General features: G+C 54.9%; 1 protein-coding gene across 2 annotated transcripts in view; it reads right to left on the reverse strand.

Annotated features, from left to right (window-relative positions):
- SLC35E2B (solute carrier family 35 member E2B) overlaps positions 1 to 16,983 on the reverse strand; it is a 34,497-nt gene extending 17,514 nt beyond the window's left edge. Inside the window, exon 1 of one of the 2 annotated variants that reach the window (XM_030805128.1) lies at positions 16,473 to 16,983. The gene's annotated coding sequence lies outside the window, so the exon portion shown is untranslated. Of the gene's footprint in view, positions 1 to 16,434 lie in introns of both variants that reach the window. The other variant, XM_030805129.1, reaches the window with a different exon arrangement.
- Between the last annotated feature and the right edge of the window lie 6,215 nt (positions 16,984 to 23,198).

Genomic DNA, 23,198 nt, shown 5'->3' on the forward strand with positions numbered 1-23,198 from the left:
TTCTCCCCCAGCTCACATGCCCAGCAGTGCTCAGAGGTGCCTGAAACTCGGCCTCCCCACACCCGGGAACAGGCGCTCCTGCCCTTTCCCCAGTGGGGGCAACGCCAGGGCCTCTGCAGCCTTCCCCTCTCCCCCCTCCTCCCCCTGCTCTGTGTGTCTGTGCACCCAGGTCTCCCCGTCTGCCCATCACACCGCCAGCTCAGGGCCACCCGGACACTCCCAGGCCACCCATGTGTGCCGTGACCCCTTGGTGCACCAGGACAGCTGCCTCCAAGGGCACCCCAGGCCTCAGTAAGGAGGAGGCCAACCCCTCCACCAGTTCCCATAGCCTCGGAATAACAAAGGGCTCATCCACTCCTTAGGCCACTGACAGTGCCAGATCTCCACAAAGACACCATTCCCTTCTTCCTGTTCAGCAGCAGTCTCACTGCTTAGCCTGGGGTGACAACAAGCCGGGAGCTAAACCTCCATGGGCTGCAGCCTCCCTGGAGCTAGGACTGGCTGTGCCCTGAGCCAAGGAGCTAGGAGACTTTGTGCCCGTTTCCCGGACCGATAGGCCCTGGCTGGGGGTGGAGCAGCTACCTGGCTTTCCTGAGGTGAAAATCCAAGAACAAAGGGTGCGGCAGAACGAAAGGACAGAGCACCTGGGACAGGGCTCCGTGGATCTCATGGGGTGCAGGCCTTGGATCTCACTACCCACCTCACTAGGCCTCACGGCCCCTGCCCTCTCCCTCCTACCTCGAAAGCTGCCGCAGCGCCAGCACCACCCTGGCTGGGGACGCTGTCACAGCACCTGCTACACAGGCTCTGTGACCACCAGCGAGTTTCTAAAACCAAATTCATTTACATGGCAAGGAGGCGACGCTCAAGAAACCCTTCCAGGAGCAACGAAGAGCACGCGGGCTTGGGCGTGTGCGGATGACGCCAGTCACGTCCCACCTGGCATCGAGGCAAACCTGGAATTCAAAAGGCAAGCATCTCCCTCTTGCCAGAACAGTCTGTCTACTTAGTTTCCATCTGAGAAACTCACAGCATTCCAGGCAAAACTGCTCCCCGCAATGAGGACCCCCGTTCCCCTTCTCTGCTGACACTGTGCTCCAAGAAGCCTGTGGGACCCACACAAGCAGCCCAGTCCCCACCCTAATGTTTGCTCACAATTAGTGGAAACAAAAAAACAGAAATCACATTTCCCTGACGCTGCTGTTCTCTGTACATCAAGAACTTAAGGTTCTGGGCCAGGCGCGGTGGCTCACACCTGTAACCCCAGCACTTTGGGAGGCCAAGGCGGGTGGATCACGAGGTCAGGAGTTCAAGACCAGCCTGACCAACATGGAGAAACCCCGTCTCTACTAAAAATACACAATTAGCCGGGCGTGGTGGACGCTTGTAATCCCAGCTACTTGGGAGGCTGAGGCAGGAGAATCGCTTGAGCCCGGGAGGCGGGGGTTGTGGTGAGCCGAGATCACACCGTTGTACTCCAGCCTGGGCAACAAGAGCGAAACTCTGTCTCAAAAAAAAAAAATTTTAATGTAGCCGAGCATGGTGGTGCATGTCTGTAGTCCTAACTACTTAGGAGGCTGGGGTGGGAGGACTGCTTGAACAAGAGGTCAAGGCTGCAGTGAGCCGTGATTGTGCCACTGAACTCCAGCCTGGGCAACAGAGCAAGACCCTGCCTCTAAAAATTAAAAAAAGTTAAAAAAATTAAAAGAGCTTAAACAAGAAGCCAACTGCAAACAAAGGCCTCTCCGTGCAGCTGCACTGGGATGTGGGCTCTCCATCCAATCATTGCACCGCAGCCCACTGGACAAATGGACCCATTCTGGCAAGAAGCACTTGGGTCGGGCTACTAGGAGCATCCTCGTCTGCGTCTACGTGCAGGAGTGGAACTGCTCAGCCCTGGGACATGCATGCAGAGCCCCAGCCAACGTCACACCGACCTGTGCTCCCACAGCCCTGCCCCGGCTCGGTCTGGGTGACTGTCCCGTCCCTGCTGTTGAGCCCACGTGGTCCTGGGGCCTCCACTCCCCTCCCACTCCCGCAGGACTTTACTACCATGAACCGTCCTCACCCCCAGCGTCCCTGTCCCCACAGCCCCAAGGCCGCAGAAGGAGGCGATATCTAATCTTCCTCCCACATAAACACCTGTCCCTGTGTAAATGGCCGAGGCTGGCTGCTTATTCTTCTTTTCTTTTTTTTTTTTAGACGGAATCTCAATCTGTTGCCCAGGCTGGAGTTTAGTGGCACAATTTCGGCTCACTGCAACCTCCACCTCCCAGGTTCAAGTGATACTCTTGCCTCAGCCTCCCGAGTAACTGGGATTACAGGCGCTGGCCACCACACCTGCCTAATTTTTGTACTTTTAGTAGAGCCACCATGCCCAGCCGCTTCTTACTCAAACGCCGGGAGCTCCACGTCAGACCAGTGAAGTCACAGAATCCTAAAGTCCAAGTTCTCAGCTCCTCAGCCAACTCAAGAGCAGCCAGGCAGGAGCTGCTGTGTGGGAGCCACCCCTGCAGAGACCCACGGTTCGTTCCTGTCACTGACTGTTCCCAGGCTGGAAATTCCTGACAGTACAAATGCAAACAGATTCCACCCTGAAACTGTCTAGTGAGACCTTTCTTTTCTTTTCTTTTTTTGAGATAGAGTCTCACTCTGTCGCCCAGGCTGGAGTGCAATGGCGCGATCTCGGCTCACTGCAAGCTCCGCCTCCCGGGTTCATGCCATTCTCCTGCCTCAGCCTCTGGAGTAGCTGGGACTACAGGCGCCCACCACCACGCCCGGCTAATTTTTTTTTTTGTATTTTTTTTAGTACAGACAGGGTTTCACCATGTTAGCCAGGATGGTTTCGATCTCTTGACCTCGTCATCCGCCCACCTAGGCCTCCCAAAGTGCTGAGAGCCACTGCGCCCGCCCTCCTTTTTTTTTTTTTTTTTTTTTTTTGAGAGGGAGTCTTACTCTGTCGCGCAGGCTAGAGCGCAGTGGCACAATCTCAGCTCGCTGTAGCCCCCACCTCTTGGATTCAAGGGATTCTCATGCCTCAGCCTCTTGGGCAGCTGGAATTACAGGCACATGCCACCAAGCCTGGCTAATTTTTGTACTTTTAGAAGAGACAGGGTTTCGGCCGGGCGCGGTGGCTCACGCCTGTAATCCCAGCACCTTGGGAGGCCGAGGCGGGCGGATCACGAGGTCAGGAGATCGAGACCATCCTGGCTAACACGGTGAAACCTTGTGTCTACTAAAAATACAAAAAATTAGCCGGGTGCGGTGGTGGGCGCCTGTAGTCCCAGCTACTCGGGAGGCCGAGGCAGGAGAACGGCGTGAACCCGGGAGGCGGAGCTTGCAGTGAGCCGAGATCACGCCACTGCACTCCAGCCTGGGCAACAGAGCAAGACTCCGTCTCAAAAAAAAAAAAAAAAAAAAAAAAAAAAGAAGAGACAGCGTTTCACCAGGTTGGTCTCAAACTCCTGACCTCATGTGATTCGCCCGCCTCGGCCTCCCATAGAACTGGGATTACAGGCATAAGCCACCGTGCCCGGCTGGGTGCAACCTTTCAAAGATCATGCAGGTGACAGGGAGCAACGAAAAACAAGAAAATAAAGCACTTCACCGAGGCTGACTTGGGTCACAGAGGGCCAAGCAGTCCCGGGAAAATGGGTGGGCTCTTCACACCTTCTCATAGAAGTCTTGGAGGTGGGTGTTTAATGCAGCATTTTTTGTGAGTAGCAAAACAAGACAAAGCAAACACCAAAAGAATTCCAACCTACGTGCCTGTCAACAGTAGAAACAAACACCATATTGATGGAGCTGAAGCTACGATGGCAATGAGGGGCTCAGTCCCAGCGTCAAAGGGGTGGACCCCAAGTCCAAACCCACCGGAGCGGGGAAAGACTGAGGGACGAATCACAGACAGAAATGCGTGACTCGGCTCCACCATGCGCTGCCAGCTGTGTGGGAAGCGCCACGTGTAGAAACAAAACATGAAAGTGCCTGAGAGTGAAAGACGGAATTCCAGCACGTGGTTCTCTCATCTCGGGGACGGGCCCCGGGGGAACCCAGCTGAGCAGCCGGGGGGTCTGGGGTCCTCCCTAAGTCGTTGTGAGAGATCACAGCCCGGGGTCCTTCCTAAGTAGTTCCAAGAGTTCAAGGTTTACATGGGGGAGGCCGGGCAATTACAAAAATTAGCCAGGTGTGGTTGTGGGCACCTGTAATCCCACCTACTCAAGAGGTTGAGGCAGGAGAATTTCTTGAACACTGGAGGTGGAAATCGCAGTGAGCCGAAGTCGAGACATTGCACTCCAGCCTGGGGGACAGAGCAAGACTCTGTCTCCAAATACATAAACAAACAAATAAAGAGTCCTGTGAGGAACGCACAGTTTCTCTGCACTCCCACTCAACACTTCCCACAGGAGATGTAGGTTATTTCCACGTTGAGCAATTCTCCACAGACACTAGTTGTGTGTCCTCTGGTTCAATTCCCTCCCGAAGCCGTCCCCCTGGAGGGAGTGCCAGGTCCCCACGGCGAGGGCTGGATCCCACAAGACTGCGCCTTCCTCAGAGGCCGGTCAGGCTGTGGGCCGTGCTTCTGACCGGCGGCTATGAATCGGGGTTCCCACGACACCCTCCTCAGGATCAATGAGTTTGACAGGACTGCCCACAGAACTGCGGAAAGCACTTACGTTAAAAGAAAACAGAGGAGCAGCCGGATGCAGAGACACGCAGGCAAGGCCTGGGCAGGCGCCGGGTTTCAGGCCCTCTCTGGGCGCCACCCCCTGCCCCCAGCACCGCCTCGCAAACTGCCATCCGAAGACCATCCCACTCTTTCATCTCATTCACGGGTTTATACAGCTTTTAATCTCCACCTTCGCTTGCTGCGTCCCTGAGATTGGCAGGTGGGGCTGAAAGCTCCCAGCCTCCAATCCTGGGGTCACCTGGTCTTCTGGCGACCAGTCCCCCCTACCCCTACCCCCACTCTCCAGGGGCCCACCCCCTGCCTCATCAGAATGAGCTCAGGTGTGATCAGCATAAGCTCCGGTGTGATCTGAAACACTCCTGTCACTCAGGAAATTCCAAGGCCTCGAGGAGCTTCTGTGCCATGAACCAGGAACAAAGACCAAACACATTTCATATCAGAGCACAAGTACAAAACATCTGGGTCTCAGAGTCCTCCAGGTGCAGGTGCCTGTTCAGACCAGAGACCAGAGACCACAAAGTTGTAAGTCAAACCTTCATGTTTGGCCAGCGGCGGTGGCCCACACCTAGAACCCCAGTACTTTGGGAGCCCAAGGAGGGAGGATCGCTTGCTGTCCACTCGTGTCTGGGGCACGGCCCAGGAGATCCGTGGGCCGCAGGGTAGACACTCGGCCGTTATGAGACGCTTGCCCCAGTGCACTGTCTTTTCAAGGCCACTGATGTCTCCACAGACAGCCCCCAGCCCGTCCTTTGGCACTTAGCATGCCTCATCCACCTCCGCGTGCTGACACCCACATCAGTGACACTTGGGCTAAGCCACCTAACGCAGAGTCTGGCTATAAGCGCGCTGAGCAGCTCGTGAAATTCAGACAACCCCACCGGAAGTGAAAGAGAGGACAGCTGTGAGCACAGGGCAGCATTTCTGCTGAAGGCATTTGGCTTTCCCACCACCACAAAGTCAGAAAATCACAACTCAGACCATGGTAAGTGGGGACCAGCCACAACCCAAGTTGGCCTTGGAAATTAAGAATAGGGGCCGGGCGCGGGGGCTCACGCCTGTCATCCCAAGAAGCCGGGAGGGGCGGCTAACGCCTGTCATCCCAGGAGGCCAGATGCGGCGGCTCACACCTGTCATCCAGGAGGCCGGGCTTGGGGGCTCACGCCTGTCATCCCAGGAGGCGGGGCTCAGGGGTTCACGCCTGTCATCCCAGGAGGCCGGGCGCGGGGGCTCACGCCTGTCATCCCAGAAGGCCGGGCTCGGGGGCTCAAGCCTGTAATCCCAGGAGGCGAGGCACAGGCGCTTACGCCTGTAATCCCAGCACTGTGGGAAGCCAAGGCGGGCGGATCACGAGGTCAGGAGATCGAGACCATTCTGGCCAACATGGTGAAACCCCGTCTCCACTAAAAATACAAAAATTAGCTGGGCGTGGTGGCGGGCACCTGTAGTCCCAGCTACTTGGCAGGCTGAGGCAGCAGAATGGCGTGAACCCGGGAGGCAGAGCTTGCAGTGAGCCGATCGCGCCATTGCACTCCAGCCTGGGCGACAGAGCGAGACTCCATCTCAAAAAAAAAAAAAAAGGACAGCCAGCAGGTGCAGTGGCTCCCACCTGTAATCCCAGCATTTTGGGAGCCTAAGGCAGGCAGATCACCTGAGGTCAGGAGTTCGAGACCAGCCTGACCAATATGAAGAAACTCCGTCTCTACTAAAAAAAATACAAAATTAGCCGGGCATGGTGGTGCATGCCTGTAATCCCAGCTACTCGGGAGGCTGAGGCAGGAGAATTGCTTAAACCTGGGAGGCGGAGGTTGCAGTGACCAGAGATCGCACCATTGCACTCCAGCCTGGGTAACAAGAACGAAACTCCATCTCAAAAAAAAAAAAAAAAAAAAAGAACAGGATAGTGGAAGTGAAACCTCACCAGGACCTCCTGCCTCACGGGGGGCAGGCAAGCGGCTCCACAGAAGCTCCAACTCAACAACTGGACCCTGGATGGCAGCAGCTACAAGGGGTCTCGGCACGCTTGAGACGGAGGGGGGCTCCCAGGACCACCCTCCCAACAAGAAGAGAGGGGAGCCAGAGGTGGGGCTGGGCCAGCGAGCCTGGGGTGGCCAGGCTGATCTGGGGGCCTGCAGTGGACCCAGCTGTGGGCAGAGAAACAACTCCTCTCTGGACAGAAACTTCTACAAGTCAGGCCTGAGGATGTTTACAGACAAAGATCAATGAAGAAGATCGAAGATCAAAGGTCGACAGGCTCGGTGGTGGCAGTGGGGGAGGAGCAGTGGCCTGGAAGCTCCCAAGGGGCTGCCAGCCCCAGGCCAGAGGCTCTCAGACAGAAGGAACACATCAGGTAGACATGTCCCAAAACGGACAGGAAGAGCTCCGCAGGCATGGACAAAACCAAACAGGATCAGTCCCTGGGGTATGAATGGAACCAAACAGATGTCTAAAGAGGAAACAGGACCTGCCATAAAACTCATGGATGGACATGCGTCCTCTCCAGGGATTTCCCCACAAGACGTTTGCTGATTACAAAGGGGAAGGCATGACTTCACTCTGGAGAAACTGGCAGAGGCTGCCTTCACCAAGGGGCCAAAGTCACCAAGTCACCAGACAGGAGACACAGCAACTTCCTGTTCTCCCTGACCTGACGCCGGGAGAAGGCTCCGTCACCACCGAGGTTTTCTTGCCCCAAATATGTAACTGCACATCCAACCATGAGAAGACATCAGGCAAATCCAAAAATCTGCAGGCCACGAAAGATGAGGACTTGTGGAGCCCAAGGCCCAGGACAGCCGGATGCCATGTGGGATCCTGGGTGACTCACGCCACAGAGAGGCGATGGATGCAGGAGATCGACCCAAGCTGAACACACAGCCCATGGATGAGTCACCAGGGCCACGTGATGCCAGCTGGCCAGTGAGTGGCACTGAGGTTCCCTAGGGTCTTTGCGTCAGGGCAAGCGGAGAGAAAGGCATATGGGTAACTTCTGCAGCTCTTCTGGAAGTCTAAAAATTTCTCAAAATAAAAAGTTGGAAAATTTTGGCCGGGCGCGGTGGCTCATGTTTGTAATCCCAGCACTTTGGGAGGCCGAGGCGGGTGGATCACCTGAGGTCAGGAGTTCGAGACCAGCCTGACCAACATGGTGAAACCCCATCTCTACTAAAAATACAAAATTAGCCGGGCATGGAGGCGCATGCCTGTAGTCCCAGCTACTTGGGAGGCTGAGGCAGGAGAATCACTTGATCCTGGGAGGTAGAAGTTGCAGTGAGCCGAGATTGCGCCATTGCACTCCAGCCTGGGCAACAAGAGCAAAAACTCTGTCTCAAAAAAAAAAAAAAAAGTTGGAACATTTTTTGCTCAGGTGTGTTGGTTGATGCTTGTAATCCTAGCACTTTGGGAGACCGAGGCAGGAGGATCGCTTGAGCCCAGGAGTTCAATACCAGCCTGGGTAATATGATGAAACTTCATCTCTACCAAAAAAAAGTACGAAAATTAGGCCTGGGCATGGTGGTGTGCGCCTGTGGGCCCAGCTGAGGTGGGGGGACTGCTTGAGTCTGGAAGGATGAGCCTGCAGTGACCGTGATCTCACCACTGCACTCCAGCCTGGGCAACACAGCGAGACCTTGTCTCAGAAAAAAAAAAAAAGAAAAGAAAAGAAAAAAGAAATACAAGAAGGATATACCCAAGAATAAGGAGACTCTTCAGTGACAGGGCAGGCAGGAGTGCAGTGCAGTGAGGCGGGGGCGGCTCAAGGTCTGACTTCTGGAACCATGAAAATATGTTGCTTGCTTAAAAAGCAAAAATAATTAAATCAACAAGGGTAGGGGGAAAGGGTCTCTGAAATGGAACACGAACACGAATGCATGCACCACACCACAGATCAAATGAACGGCACAATCATCCTGAGGGGAGAAGCAGAACAAGCCCCGGGAACTCGGGTGCACGGATGCTGGATGTGGGTGCGCAGGTGATGGACACAAGGGCTCCAGACACACAAGGAGCTCCAGACACACAAGGAGTTCCAGACACAGGAGCTCCAAACAAATACCGAGCTCTAAGCACCTTTTCCCTTTTCTTTTTTTGAGACGGAGTCTCGCTCTGTCGCCCAGGCTGGAGTGCAATGGCGCGATCTCAGCTCACTGCAACCTCTACCTCCCGGGTTCAAGTGATTCTCCTGCCTCAGCCTCCTGAGTAGCTGGGATTAGGCACCTGCCACCACGCCCAGCGAATTTTTGTATTTTTATTTTTTAGATGGAGTTTCACTCTTGTTGCCCAGGCTGGAGTGCAATGGCACGATCTTGGCTCACCGTAACCTCCGCCTCCCAGGTTCAAGTGATTCTCCTGCCTCATCCTCCCGGGTAGCTGGGATTACAGGCATGTGCCACCACACCCCGCTCATTATGTATTTTTAGTAGAGATGGGTTTTTGCCATGTTGGCCAGGCTGGTCTCGAACTCCTGACCTCGTGATCTGCCCACCTCAGGCTCCCAAAGTGCTGGGATTTACAGGCGTCAGCCACTGCGCCCGGCCTCCCTTTTCTTTTTTTTCTTTTCTTTTTTTTTTGCTGACTCATGGGTTAGAATTCTGGATTGGGCAAATACACAAATATTTTGTAGATGATGGGAGCCGGATTTCATAATGTAAGTGAAGCGAGATGCAAATACGAAATGAAGTCCTTCAAGGCAGTCTTGTCGTGAAAAAATAAAAATAAAAATGAAAAAAAGAGGCTGGGCACAGTGACTCACACCTATAATCCCAGCACTTTGGGAGGCCGAGGTGGGTGGATCACCTGAGGTCAGGAGTTCATGGTGAAACCCCATCCCTAGTAGAAATACAAAAGTTAGCTGGGTGCAGTGGCGAGCACCTGTAATCCCAGCTACTCGGGAGGCTGAGGCAAAAGAATCACTTGAACCTAGAAGACGGAGGTTGCCGTGAGCCGAGATCATGCCACCACACTCCAGCCTGGGTGACAGAGACTCTGTCTCAAAAAAATAAAAAGGCCAGGCGCGGAGGCTCACGCCTGTAATCCCAGCACTTTGGGAGTCCGAGGAGGTCGGATCATGAGGTCAGGAGATCGAGACCATCCTGGCTAACACGGTGACACCCCGTCTCTACTAAAAATACAAAAAAATTAGCCCGGTGTAGTGACAGGCACCTGTAGTCCCAGCTACTCGGGAGGCTGAGGCAGGAGAATGGCATGAACCCAGGAGGCAGAGCTTGCAGTGAGCCGAGATAGCGCCACTGCACTCCAGCCTGGGTGACAGAGTGAGACTCCGTCTCAAAAATAAATAAATAAATAAATAAATAAAAAGAAGAAGAAAGGAAGATGGATGGAATGACCCCTGTGGTGTTGGCCTGTGATAGTGCTATCGGGCCAGAGTGCACTGGCTTTAACAGATGGGTGGACAGGCAACACGCACGCACACACACACCCCAACACAGCACATCTGCCCAGAGACAGCGACACCTGGACAGCGTGCTCCCAGAGCCCTAACCTTGGTTTCTAAATATCATTCTCCACTAAAGGGGCTGGGCGCAGTGGCTCAAGCCTGTAATCCTAGCACTTTGGGAGGCTGAGGCAGGCGGATTACCCGAGCTCAGGAGTTCTAGACTAGCCTGGGCAACATGGCGAAACCCTGTCTCTACTAAAAATACCAAAAATTAGTCTCTACTAAAATACAAAAAATTAGTCTCTACTGAAAAACCAAAAAATTGGGCCGGGTGCGGTGGCTCACACCTGTAATCCCAGCACTTTGGGAGGCCGAGACGGGCAGATTACGAGGTCAGGAGTTCGAGACTAGCCTGGCCAACACAGTAAAACCCCATCTCTACTAAAAATACAAAAAAAAATTAGCTGGGCATGGTGACGGGCTCCTGTAGTCCCAGCTACTTAGCAGGCTGAGGCAGGAGAATCTCTTGAACCCGGGAGGCGGAGGTTGCAGTGAGCCTAGATCGGGCCACTGCACTCCAGCCTGGGTGACGGAGGGAGACTCCATCTCAAAAAAAAAAAAAAAAAAAATTAGTCCTGGCGGGTGCCTGTAATCCCAGCCACTTAGGAGGCTGAGGCATGAGAATCGCTTGAACCCGGGAAGCAGAGGTTGCAGGGAACCAAGATTGCACCACTGTACTCCAGGCTGGGCAAAGAGCGAGACTGTCTAAAAAACACAACACAACAAAACAAAAAATAATAATAATATATATCATTCTCCACTAAAGCTACCAGGCTTCTTTGAAAAATGACTGACTCTCGGGCTGTGGTGCAAAAGACACCAGAGGAGCTGTCATGTTAGCTGCGCCGAAAGTTCGTGCTTCAGGAATGAACTCAGGGCTGGCCGAGGGAGGGTTCAGGGGGCTCGAAAGGCAGAGTAAATAACACAGTAAAGGATCAGAACCCCCAGTAAAACAACAGCCCACAAGTCCATGCTGATGAATGAATGGCAAAGGAGGGGAAGTCTTTCTTCCCAGCACAAAGTCAATCCATGATCATCAGAGCAACGGAATGAGAAGCCACCATCTGACAACCATCACAATCATCACCATCATCACGATGAGTCACCAAGAGACACTAAAATACCAAGTAAAAGCTTAGAAACGGCCGGGCGCGCTGGCTCACACCTGCCATCCCAGCACTTTGGGAGGCTGAGGTGGGTGGATCACAAGGTCAGGACATCGAGATCATCATGGCCAACACAGTCAAACCCTGTTTCTACTACAAAAAATTAGCCGGGCATGAGGGCGCGCGCCTATAATCCCAGCTACTCAGGAGGCTGAGCCAGGAGAATAGCTTGAACCCAGGAAGCGGAGGCTGCAGTGAGCGGAGATCGCGCCATTGCACTCCAGCCTGGGCGACAGAGTGAGACTCTGTCCCCCCCAAAAAAAAGCTTAGAAACAAGAGGTTATGTAGTCTCAGGATAGATCCAGCCCTATGAGGTACATGTCAATCACAGAGGGAAAGCTATGCACGCACGAAGCATGTGTGAATCACAGAGGGAAAGCTACGCACGCACGAAGCATGTGTGAATCACAGAGGGAAAGCTACGCACGCACGAAGCATGTGTGAATCACAGAGGGAAAGCTACGCACGCAGGAAGCACATGTGAATCACAGAGGGAAAGCTATGCACACACGAAGCATGTGTGAATCACAGAGGGAAAGCTATGTACGCACGATGGGTAGAAGATAAACACGTCCTGCAAGGAGATGGAGGCACAGGGAGGGGGCGGCAGCCGTCCTCTGAAGACTGAGGACTTCTAGTTCAGTCTGAGACCTTGGTGCAGGGCTGGGCGGGTAAACAAATGCAAAAGAATAAGGACCTCGAGGCCGGGCGCGGTGGCTCACGCCTGTAATCCCAGCACTTTGGGAGGCCGAGGCAGGCGGATCACAAAGTCAGGAGATTGAGACTAACCTGGCTAACAAGGTGAAACCCCGTCTCTACTAAAAATACAAAAAAATTAGCTGGGTGTGGTGGCGGGCACCTGTAGTCCCAGCTACTCGGGAGACTGAGGCTAAGACAGGAGCATGGCGTGAACGCGGGAGGTGGAGCTTTCAGTGAGCCGACATTGTGCCCCTGCACTCCACCCTGGGCGATTGAGTAAGACCCTGTCTCAAAAAACAAAACAAAACAAAACAGAATAAACATATGTAGCCAGGCGCAGTGGCTCACGCCTGTAATCGCAGCCTTTTGGGAGCCAGAGGCGGGCGTATCACCTGAGGTCAGGAGTTTGAGACCAGCCTGGCCAAGATGGTGAAACACTACTAAATACAAAAATTAGCTGGATGTGATGGCGGGTACCAGTAGTCCCAGCTACTCAGGAGGCTGAGGCACAAGGATCGCTTGAACCTGGGAGACAGAGGCTTAGTGAGCTGAGATTGCACCACTGTACTCCAGCCTGGGTGACAGAGCAAGACTGTCTCAAAAAAAAAAAAAAAAAAAAAGAAACAGGTCTGGTGTACGCAAAATGGAGGCGCCACGAATTGATGAAAAAGGAAACTATTCAGTCTATGATACCAGGACAGTTGTCCATGCTGCCAGGCGAAAGGAAAAACTGGATTCTGATCCCATTATCAGTAGACAAAAGGCGACAATTAGTAACACTGACACAGCGCTGACTGTGCTGCTGGAGGGTCCGAAGCACACTCTGCACAGCAGTGAATCCCCACAATAGCCCTCTGGGGAAGGTGCTGTTATCACCTACGTGAGACACACGAAGGAAAGACAGCAGCAGCATCATGATTTGAACCCAGGCGGCCTGCTCTTATGATAAACTTATGATAAACTTAAATGTGTAAAATTTATGCTTAGGAAAATATAAGAGAATGTCTTCCTGACCCTGTTTGGGGTAGGACAATAATTTCTCTAACCAAACCCCAAACGCATGACCCATTAAAAAAAGGGTCAGGTGGGCCAGGCGCGGTGGCTCACGCTTGTAATCCCAGCACTTTGGGAGGCCGAGGCAGGTGGATCACTTGAGGTCAGGAGATCGAGACCACGGTGAAACCCCGTCTCTACTAAAAAATACAAAAAATTAGCCAGACATGGTGGCGGGCGCCTGTAGTCCCAGCTACTCGGAGAGGCTGAGGCAGGAGAATGGCGTAAACCCGGGAGGCGGAGCTTGCAGTGAGCCGAGATTGCGCCACTACACTCCACCCTGGGCGACAGAGCGAGACTCCGTCTCAGGAAAAAAAAAAAAAAAAAACTTGGCTAAATGAAGAATTGTTTCACCAAAGTATACCACAAAGTGGGCCGGGCGCAGTGGCTCATGCCTGTAATCCTAGCACTTTGGGAGGCCAAGGTGGGTGGATCACTTGAGGTCAGGAGCTCGAGACCAGTCTGACCAACATGGTGAAACACTGTTTCTATTAAAAATACAAAAATTAACCAGGTGTGATGGTATGCACCTGTAATCCCAGCTACTCGGGAGGCTGAGGCAGGAGAATTGTTTGAACCCAGGAGGCAGAGGTTGCAGTAAGCCAAGACTGCGCTACCGCACTCCAGCCTAGGCGAAAGGGCCAGACCCTGTCTCAAAAAAAAAAAAAAAAAAAAAAAAAGGCCAGACTTGGCTCAAGCCTGTAATCCCAGCACTTTGGGAGGCTGAGGTGAGCGGATCACCTGAGGTTGGGAGTTCCAGATCAGTCTGACCAACATGGAGAAACCCTATCTCTACTAAAAATACAAAATTAGCCAGCGTGGTGGTGCATGCCTTTAACCCCAGCTGCTCAGGAGGTTGAGGCAGGAGAATCACTTGAACAGGGGAGGCAGAGGTTGTGGTGAGCCAAGATCACACCATTGCACTCCAGCCTGGGCAATAAGAGCAAAACTCTGTCTCAAAAAAAAAAAAAGAAAAAAAAAATATATGTATATACATAACATAAAGTGCAATCAACAGCCACAACCTGGGAAAAGATACTTGCAACATGACAAAGGATTAATATCCAAAAAGTATAAAGAATTCCTACAAACCAATTAGAAAAACAGGCAAAAAAAAAAGAAAGAAACGTTGGCAGGGCATGGTGGCTCATCCCTGTAATCCCAGCACTTTGGGAGGCCAATCACCTGATCAGGTGAGGCAGATCACCTGAGGTCATGAGTTCGAAACCAGCCTGGCCAACATGATGAAACTCCATCTCTACTAAAAATACAAAAATTAGCCAGGCATGGTGGTGGGTGCCTGTAATCCCAGCCACTCAGGAGGCTGAGGCAGGAGAATTGCTTGAACCTGGAAGGTGGAGGTTGCAGTGACCCGAGACTTCGCCTGCTCCAGCCTGGGTGACACAGCAAGACTCTGTCTTCAAAAGAAAAGAAAAGGCCGGGCGCGGTGGCTCACGCCTGTAATCCCAGCACTTTGGGAGGCCAAGGTGGGCGGATCACGAGGTCAGGAGATCGAGACCATCCTGGCTAACACAGTGAAACCCTTTCTCTATTAAAAATACAAAAAATTAGCCGGGCGAGGTGGCGGGCACCTGTAGTCCCAGCTACGCGGGAGGCTGAGGCAGGAGAATGGCGTGAACCCCAGGGGGCGGAGTCTGCAGTGAGCCGAGATCGCGCCACTGCACCCCAGCCTGGGTGAAAGAGCGAGACTTCTTCTCAAAAAAAAAAAAAGAAAAAAGAAAAAAAAAAAAAAACGTATTTCACACAGAAGAATTCATTTTTTTGGAGAAGGAGTTTTGCTCCTGTTGCCCAGGCTGGAGTGCAGTGGCGCAATCTCAGCTCACTGCAACCTCCACCTCCCAGGTTCAAGCGATTCAGAGGACAATTTCTAAAAGGCAAATAAGAAGCAAGAAGGGTGCATGCTCCTTCTCTACTGCCCTGTAACAGTCATTCCACACTTACCACCTCAAAACAACAAATGCTTTTGATGTCGGCTCCTGTGGAGCAGGAATCCTCAGGAAGCTTAGCCAGGCACCTCTGGCTTAAGGTCCCTCCTGAAGCTGCAGTCACATCATGGACCAGGGCTGTGACCTCATCCGAAGGCTCAACTGGGGCTGGGGTCCACCTCTGAGCTCACTCAGGTGGACGCTGGCTGGGTTCAGTTCCTTGCTGGCTACAGGTGGAAAGGGCCCCAGCCAATTTCTCCACAGGACGCCCCACAGCTTGACAGGAGCTTTCATCCAGCAAGCTCGTCAGGGAGTGGGAGAGAGCAGCCAGGACAGGAGACCCGGCCTTTCCGAGCCTCATCTCAGAAGCGACATCCTTCCCTTCTGCTGTCTGGGCACAAGTCCCCGGGTGGAGCCCGAGGACTAGAAGGAAAAGAAAACCTGGATTTAAAATGGGATAAAGCCATAGGAGCTGCTCGCCCCACCACAGGAATCTCAACGCCGGGTTACTGACAAAGCGTCATTTTGCACCCCGTCCAACTGTGCAGACGTGTCCTAGCCAGGCCCCTGCACCAGAGGTTAAGAATCCGTGCCCCTGGTCAGGAAGTCCAGGTGGGTTCAAACGGCCAGCAGAGAATTTCAGGCAAAATGTGTCCCAAATCTTCAAACCATGCCCGGGAAGTCAGACCTCCCGCTGGGAGTTCCTCCCAAGGAAACCACTTGGCAGAGGCTCAGGCTGCAGGGGACACTCCGCTTCCAAATCCAGGAAGCTGGAGACCACACAAGTGCGCAACGCCAAAGACACCCCGTGGAGGGACGCCCTGTGCCCCCCCCCGCCCAGGTGACCCGCTGCGCCCTACACATCTTCACCAGGAAACATCTGTTATCGATGTGGACGAAGCGCAGCCTGGACTCCGAGATCCGGTCATTTTCGTTCTGCCCTCCGTTTTATGATTTGCCTACACTGAAAATGCGTGAGTGGAGTGGAAAGCCTTCCTACTCCTGCCTCAGCGACCCTTTCTAAAATACTGCCTCGTTTGGCCTGAAAATGTGATTTGCAGGCTTCCTGAGCAAAGCAGATTTCACTCCATTAAAAAAAAAAAAGAAAGAAAGAAAAGGCACCGAACGGGGCTCGTCTGTCGGGAGTTTTGCTTTAGTTTTTTTGCGTGTTTTTGTGCGTGTGTGTGTTTTTTGCGGCCACGCACACCGCGTTCCCGGGCTTCAGGGCGTGGGGGTCACCGTGGACTCCCGGACGTGAAAACGCTTAAAGCCAACCCGGAAAACTCCACCGGCGTTTTCCGCGCACAGCGCCAGCCATAAGAAAGGACCCCCAGGAGCGAATCCGGGCAGGGAAACCCCGGACGCCCGCACACTCAGCATCAGTACCGGCACCCATCACCCAGCACCGAGCACCCAGCACGCAGCACCGACCTCGCAGGACCCAGCACCGATCACCGAGCAGAACCCACCGACAGCCTGATGCAGTCTCCGCCGCAGGCATAGCGCTAGGCCCCGCGCTCGGGCGCCCCCGTCTAAGCCCCGGCGTCTTCACAACAAAGGGACGCTTGCGGGCGGGGCCTGAGAGGCTCGCGGTGGAGGGGCCGGGCGCGAGGCCGCGGAGGGAGCTCGGAGCTCGGCACTGGGGAGTGGCACAGGGCTGGCGGATCCAGGTGGGCTTCACGGGGCGCCCGCGGGACCGGAAATGACGCGCAGAACCCGGCATCGGGCTCCTCAGTGCCCCAGAGCCGAGGAGCCCGGGGAACGCGCCACGGCCCACAACGCCCCCGCGGCTGCCCGTTGGTTCCGCCCGGGCCGTTCCACTCCAGGCAGACGGGAGGAAAAACACGGCGCGCTCAGCGCCCCCTTCCCCTTTGGTTCCGCTCGGGCCCTTCCACTGCAGGCAGACGGGGGTGGAAACACGGAGTTTTTTTTTTTTTTTTAAGTTCTAGGGTAACACGGAGCTTTCCAGTGCCCCTCCGCGGCCGCCTGTTGGTCCATCCCGGGCCGTTCCACTGCAGCCAAACGGGGAGGGACACGGCGCTCCGAGTGCTCCCCGCAGCTGCCCGTTGGTTCCGCCTGGGCCGTTCCACTGCAGGCAGACAGAGAGGAAGACGGCGCGCTCAGTGCACCCCCGCGGCCCGTTGGTTCCGCCCGGGCCGTTCTACTGAACGCAGACGGGGGGGAACCAGCGCTCCCACCCCCCCGCGGCCGCCCGGGCTGTTCCACCACCGTCACTTCAGGGCGGGATCGGCCAGTCTGTGGAGGCAGCGGCCTCTAAGCCCCGGAGGGTTTACTGCCCAGGTTTGGGTTCAAGGAATAAGAAATCCACTGAGTAGGCTTAACTTAGAAGACACAAAGGCGCCTCCTGGCGGAAGTGGCCACGCTCCGCCCAGCCTGAGGGAAAGCTGCTCCGGCAGCTGGGCAGGGAGCTGCGGGGGGAGGGGCCGCCGCGCGGAGTGAGGACTCGCCTCAGGGCGCTGATTGGCTTGTGGCGCGCCCCGGGGCGGGGCCTTCGCATCCAGGCTGGCGTCGGGGCTGCTGGGGGACGTCCCGAGCAAGACACCCCGGGCGCACCTGCGGCCTCGAGGTCCCCCGGCTCTGGAACTTCGTCGAGCGTTTTCCTAGCGTTGCTTTCCCAGATAATTTTCAGGAATGAAGTTACGGCTAAAGGGCTTTTTAGAGATTACTTTTGGTCCGGGCACGGTGGCTCACGCCTGTAATCCCAACACTTCGGGAGGCCGAGGCCGGCGCATCACAAGGTCAGGAACTTGAGACCAGCCTGGTATGGCCAACATGGTAAAACCTCGTCTGTACTAAAAATACAAAAATTGGCCGGACGTGGTCGCGGGCGCCTGTAATCCCAGCTACTTGGGAGACTGAGGAAGGAGGATCACCTGAACCCGGGAGGCGGAGGTTGCAGTGAGCTGAGATCGCGCCACTGCACTCCAGCCTGGGCGACAGAGCAAGACTCCCTCTCAAAAGAAAAAAGCAGATTACTTTTGTTCGGGAGAGGTGGCTCACGCCTGTAATCCCAGCATTTTGAGAGGCTGAGGCGGGCGGATCGCCTGAGGTCAGGAATTCGAGATCAGCCTGGCCAACATGGTGAAACTCCCCCATCTCTACTAAAAATGCAAAAAAATTACCCAGGCCTCGTGGCGCGTGTCTGTAGTCCCAGCTATTGGGGAGGCTGAGGCAGGAGAATCGCTTGAACCTTGGAGGCGGAGGTTGCAGTGAGCCAAGATAGCGCCGCTGCTCTCCAGCCTGGGCGACAGTGCGAGACTCCATCTCATAAATAAATAAATTTTACTTTTACGTTTTGTTAAACTTTAACTTGTTTTTGTTTCCGTTGTATGAACCTTCCTAAAGCTTCAGGAGGCTGATGGCAGCCTCCTTCCCGTGGCGCCCGCAGCCGGGTTGGACCAGAGGCTGGGACTGTTTCCTCCCGCGGGGTCTTTGGTGGGGATGTCCCCAGAGGAGTGGGGCAGGAGGAGGGGCACGGAGCGCCCCCGGGAGCCAGTCAGGGTGCGGTGATGGTGCATGTGGTCCCAGCCACTCGGAGGCTGAGGTGGGAGGATGGCTTGAGCCTGGGAGGTCGAGGCTGCAGTGAGCTAGAATCACACCACCACACTCCAGCCTGGGCAACAGAGTGAGACCCTTGTCCCTCCCCCCCCCAAAAAAGACTGGGTGCGTTGGCTCGCGCCTGTAATCCCAGCACTTTGGGAGGCCGAGGCGGGCAGATCACGAGGTCAGGAGATCGAGACCATCCTGGCTAACACGGTGAAACCCCGTCTTTACAAAAAATACCAAAAAAAATTAGCCGGGCGTGGTGGCGCGTGCCTGTAGTCCCAGCTACTTGGGAGGGGCTGAGGCAGGAGAATCGCTTGAACTCAGGAGGCAGAGCTTGCAAGTTAGCCGAGACTGGGCCACTGCACTCCAGCCTGGCGACAGAGTGAGACTCCGTCAAAAAAAAAAAAAAAAAAAAAGGAAGAAAGAAAATTATAAAAGACTTAGAAGTGAAATTAACGCAGTGGAGTGCCATCTGCCTGGTGCCTGAGTTCACTGTCCACACGGAGTTCATAAATTTGAGAGCAGTTTACAAAGTGGATTCTCCTACTTTCCAGGAAACCCAGAAATGTCTGGTGATTTGCCCACCAGTCTCGGCTATTGTGGTCAGCAGGGTCGCTGTAGTATCCAAATTATTTCAAAAGCAAATTTATAAAAAGTACTTTTTTTTTTTTGAGATGGAGTTTCACTCTCACTGCCCAGGCTGGAGTGCAGTGGTGCGATCTAGGCTCACTGCAACCTCTGCCTCCCGGGTTCAAGTGATTCTCCTACCTCAGCCTCCTGAGTAGCTGGGATTACAGACGTGCACCATCATGCCCATCTAATTTTTGTATTTTTAGTAGAGACAGGGTTTCGCCATATTGGCCAAGATGTTCTCCATCTCCTGACCTTGTGAGCCGCCCGCCTCCGCCTCCCAAAGTGCTGGGATTACAGGCATGAGCCACCGCACACCCGGTGTTTTTTATTTTTTTTGAGACAGGGTCTCATTCTGTCGCCCAGGCTGGAGTGCAGTGGTGCGATCTCGGCTCACTGCAACCTCTGCCTCCTGGAGTCAAACGATTCTCTGCCTTAGCCTCCCAAGTAGCTGGGATTACAGGCACCTGCCACCAGGCCCGGCGTATTGTTTTGTATTTTTAGTAGAGACAGGGTTTCACCGTGTTAGCCAGGATGGTCTTGAACTCCTGACCTCATGATCCACCTGCCTTGGCCTCCCAAAGTGTTGGGATTACAGGCGTGAGCCATCACACCTGGCCTCTCAAAATTTTTATAGCAAAGCCTTACATTTTAGCCGGGCGCGGTGGCTCACGCTTGTAATCCCAGCACTTTGGGAGGCTGAGGGGGGCGGATCACGAGGTCAGGAGATCGAGACCACGGTGAAACCCCGTCTCTACTAAAAATACAAAAAAATTAGCCGGGTGTGGTGGCGGGTGCCTGTAGTCCCAGCTACTCGGAGAGGCTGAGGCAGGAGAATGGCGTGAACCCGGGAGGCGGAGCTTGCAGTGAGCCGAGATTGCGCCACTGCACTCCAGCCTGGGCGACAGAGTGAGACTCCGTCTCAAAAAAAAAAAAAAAAAAGCCTTACATTTCATGAGGAACCATGCATTTTATTTTATTTTTGAGATGGGGGATCTCGCTACTTTGCCCAGGCTGGGCTCAAACTCAGGACTCTCTGGCCTCAGCCTGCCGAGTAGCTGGGTCTGCAGGTGGCTGTTACCGTGCTGGGCCTGGGGTGTGCGTTTTAATGATTTTGGAATAGTGTCTGGGAAGCCTGGGCACTTTCCTCTCTTCCTCTCCCCAGAAGGACCTCCCACCTCGGTCTCCCAAAGTGTTGGGATTACAGGCGTGAGCCACCATGTCCCACCTCTCTTTGCTATTTTGCCTGGGAGGAGTGTATTAATAATTTTAAATTTCTTTGATTATGTTCTAGTTTTATTATTGATCATTTACTTCTTAGCTATTTATATTCTTCCTTGAGTCATCGGTTTCTGCCCTTTGACAATTTTTCTATTAATATTTTGTGTCAATTATATGAGCTTTGTCTGTATTGAGAACATCAACCTGCTGTATTATTGCAAATGTTTTCCTGCTTGCATGTCGTCATTTGTTATGCATATTAATGAATTTCTATCACATGATGTGGAGTCGGTAGGAATCAGTTAGGACGCCCTCGCTGTGTGGGAGACTGATGGGTCCAGGCACTCTGCAAACTCCACCTCCAAAGTGCATACCTGGCTCACTGGGACCTTCCAGGTTTTGCTGCTCTTGCGACACAGCCTCCCTTGGTCTCCCTGTTGTCTACTGACCTTGGGGCAGGGTCTACCCAGGCTGAGCGGCCCACGGGCCGTGGGATTCCTTTCCTCTGCCTTCAGGTCCTAGACGATCTTCTAGAAGGCAGGAAGGAAAGCAGTCACGGCTAGCTCTGTCCTGCCCCCTTCTGGGTTCCCCCGGCCCACAGGCTCCTCCATGTCCCCCAGCCAGCCTCAGTCTGGGTCTGGGCTCCCACTGGGCAGGGAGGGTGAGACCTGCTGGCCCAGGGGAGCTGAAGTTTCCCAAGGGGCGTTCAGGACAGCAGGGAAGTGTGGGGTGTGAACAGAGGCCCCAGAGAGTGGGGTCTGTGCCAAGGCTCCGTGGGTGGGGAGGAAGAGGGGAGGGTCCCCGCCTGGAGACCCAGCCTGCAGGCCACTCGGCCACCTGCCCAGGGGTGGGGGAGCAGCAGCTGCTCATGCCCCTGCAATTTGTCCTCATCAGCAAGTGGGGAAACTGAGGCCGGGGAGTTCTCCAGGCCAAGGTCACTCACGGGCAAGTTCCCGCAGCCTTTGGACCCTCCATACATGTCAGGGCTGCTCATGCTTTCCGGGGCCCTTCACTGGTTTGGAGGAACCGTCCTGTTTCCCAGAGTGCACTGCGTGTCTCTGAGTGTTATGTGTCTCAGTGGTGTCCATGTGTATTTTTCTCTGTGTGTCTGCGTGAGTCTGTGTGTGGTGTGTTTGTGTCTGAGTGTGTGGTGGTTGCGTGTGTATGTCTCTGGCGTCCATGCATATTTTTCTGTGTGATGTGTCTGTGTGTCTCTGAGTATGTGGTGCCTGCATGTGTCTCAGTGGTGTCCACGCGTATTTTTCTGTGCGGTGTGTCTGTTTGTGTGTGTGTGAATCTGTGTGTGTGTTTGTCCATCTTTTTGTCTGGCCTCCTGTCCCCTCTGCACAGAGCAGCTGGGTAGGGATGCTGGTCCTGGGGGCTTGTCAGCAGGATGTGGGCGTAGGGCAGCCCTGGGTGAGGCCTGAGCACAGGCCCCAGGTGCCTCCTGCACAGGGGTGGCTGAGCCGGCTCCTCTGTGGCTCCCAGGTCCCCACCGCCCCTCACTGGTTACCACCTGTCCTGGCCACCCACTCCTGCCCACCCTGCTCTCCGCAGGGGCCTCCTTCCTCTTTCAGCTGCGCACCCTGGTTGTGGAGGCTCCTAAGGAGGTTGTGGCCTTGGTTTACTGCCTACCTTGGCTCCTTGGTGTTGCCAGACCCTGAAGGCAGCCCATGCCCTGGCCGAGATCCTTCTGGGGCAGGATGTGCTGAAAGCGGCTGAACCATGCGGTGATGTACCAGCTCCTGCAGTCCCCTATATCCCCAGCACCGCCAGCCTTCCCTGGGCTCCTCCAGCCGGCTCCTCTACCCTGTACCCGCCCCACCCTGCTCTCCCCCGACCCTGCTACCCCCCAACCCTGCTACCCCCCAACCAGACTTCCAGCTCCAGGGTCGCAGCTTCCTGGGCTCCCAGCAGGGCAGGCCTCACCCAGACCCCGCAAGAGCCGTGGGACTTGGGCTGGGCCTTTGGGCCTGGCTGCAGCCCCTTTGGACCTGACCTGAGGAGACACCATGGCTGTGGGAGGCAGGGTGGGGGTGCCGGGCCCAGCACAGAGGTGCCCAGGGTCCAGGCTGGCACTGGGCGGCAGGGACCCTGGATGCCGCCGCTTCAGGCTTGAAAAGGTTTCTAAGCCCCAGAGCCTAAGCCCAGCAGCCCCCGAGGACGTCTTGGGGCCTCTGTGCTCCCCAAAGCCGAGGTTAGGCTTGATCCACAGCCTCTTCCAGGCCGGGGAGGCAGACCGGCTCCAGGTCAGTAGGGCGGGGCCCACAGCCCAGGCTTTCACGTCCCCAAAACGGGGCAGGGTGCTAGAGGCGCAGGTGTCCACAGGGTGGTCATTTTGGTCTCTCCTGGACTTGCACGCGTGTAGTGCAGACTGGCTCCTGGCAAAGCCTTGACCAACATTCATCTGGGCCTTGTTACAACAACAGAGACAGTGCGGGGTGGGGGGGTTGGGGGGCGCAGGACCACGTCACTGGAGGGAGGCCGGCCGATGTCGGTGCCCAGGCTGGGCCCAGGGGCCAGTGGGTCCTCACCTGGCTTGTGGCTGCCTCTGAGTTAGGCAGCCTGGATGGAGGGGCCCTTCCAGCCCTGCTGGCCCTGGGGATGCAGGGACTCAATCCCCCTGGTCCCAGTGGCTCTTCCAGGAGCAACACAGCCTGCCCGAGTCGACACCACCCCTCGGGTTTGAGTCCCTTCTGTCTACCCCTACCCCCGCTAGGGCACTGCCCCTCTTGACCAGAAGAGGCAGCGGCACCCCCAGCCCCTGGGGCACCACA

Source organism: Nomascus leucogenys, chromosome 24 (assembly GCF_006542625.1).
Source record: "Nomascus leucogenys isolate Asia chromosome 24, Asia_NLE_v1, whole genome shotgun sequence".
NCBI classification, from domain to species: Eukaryota; Metazoa; Chordata; class Mammalia; order Primates; family Hylobatidae; genus Nomascus; species Nomascus leucogenys.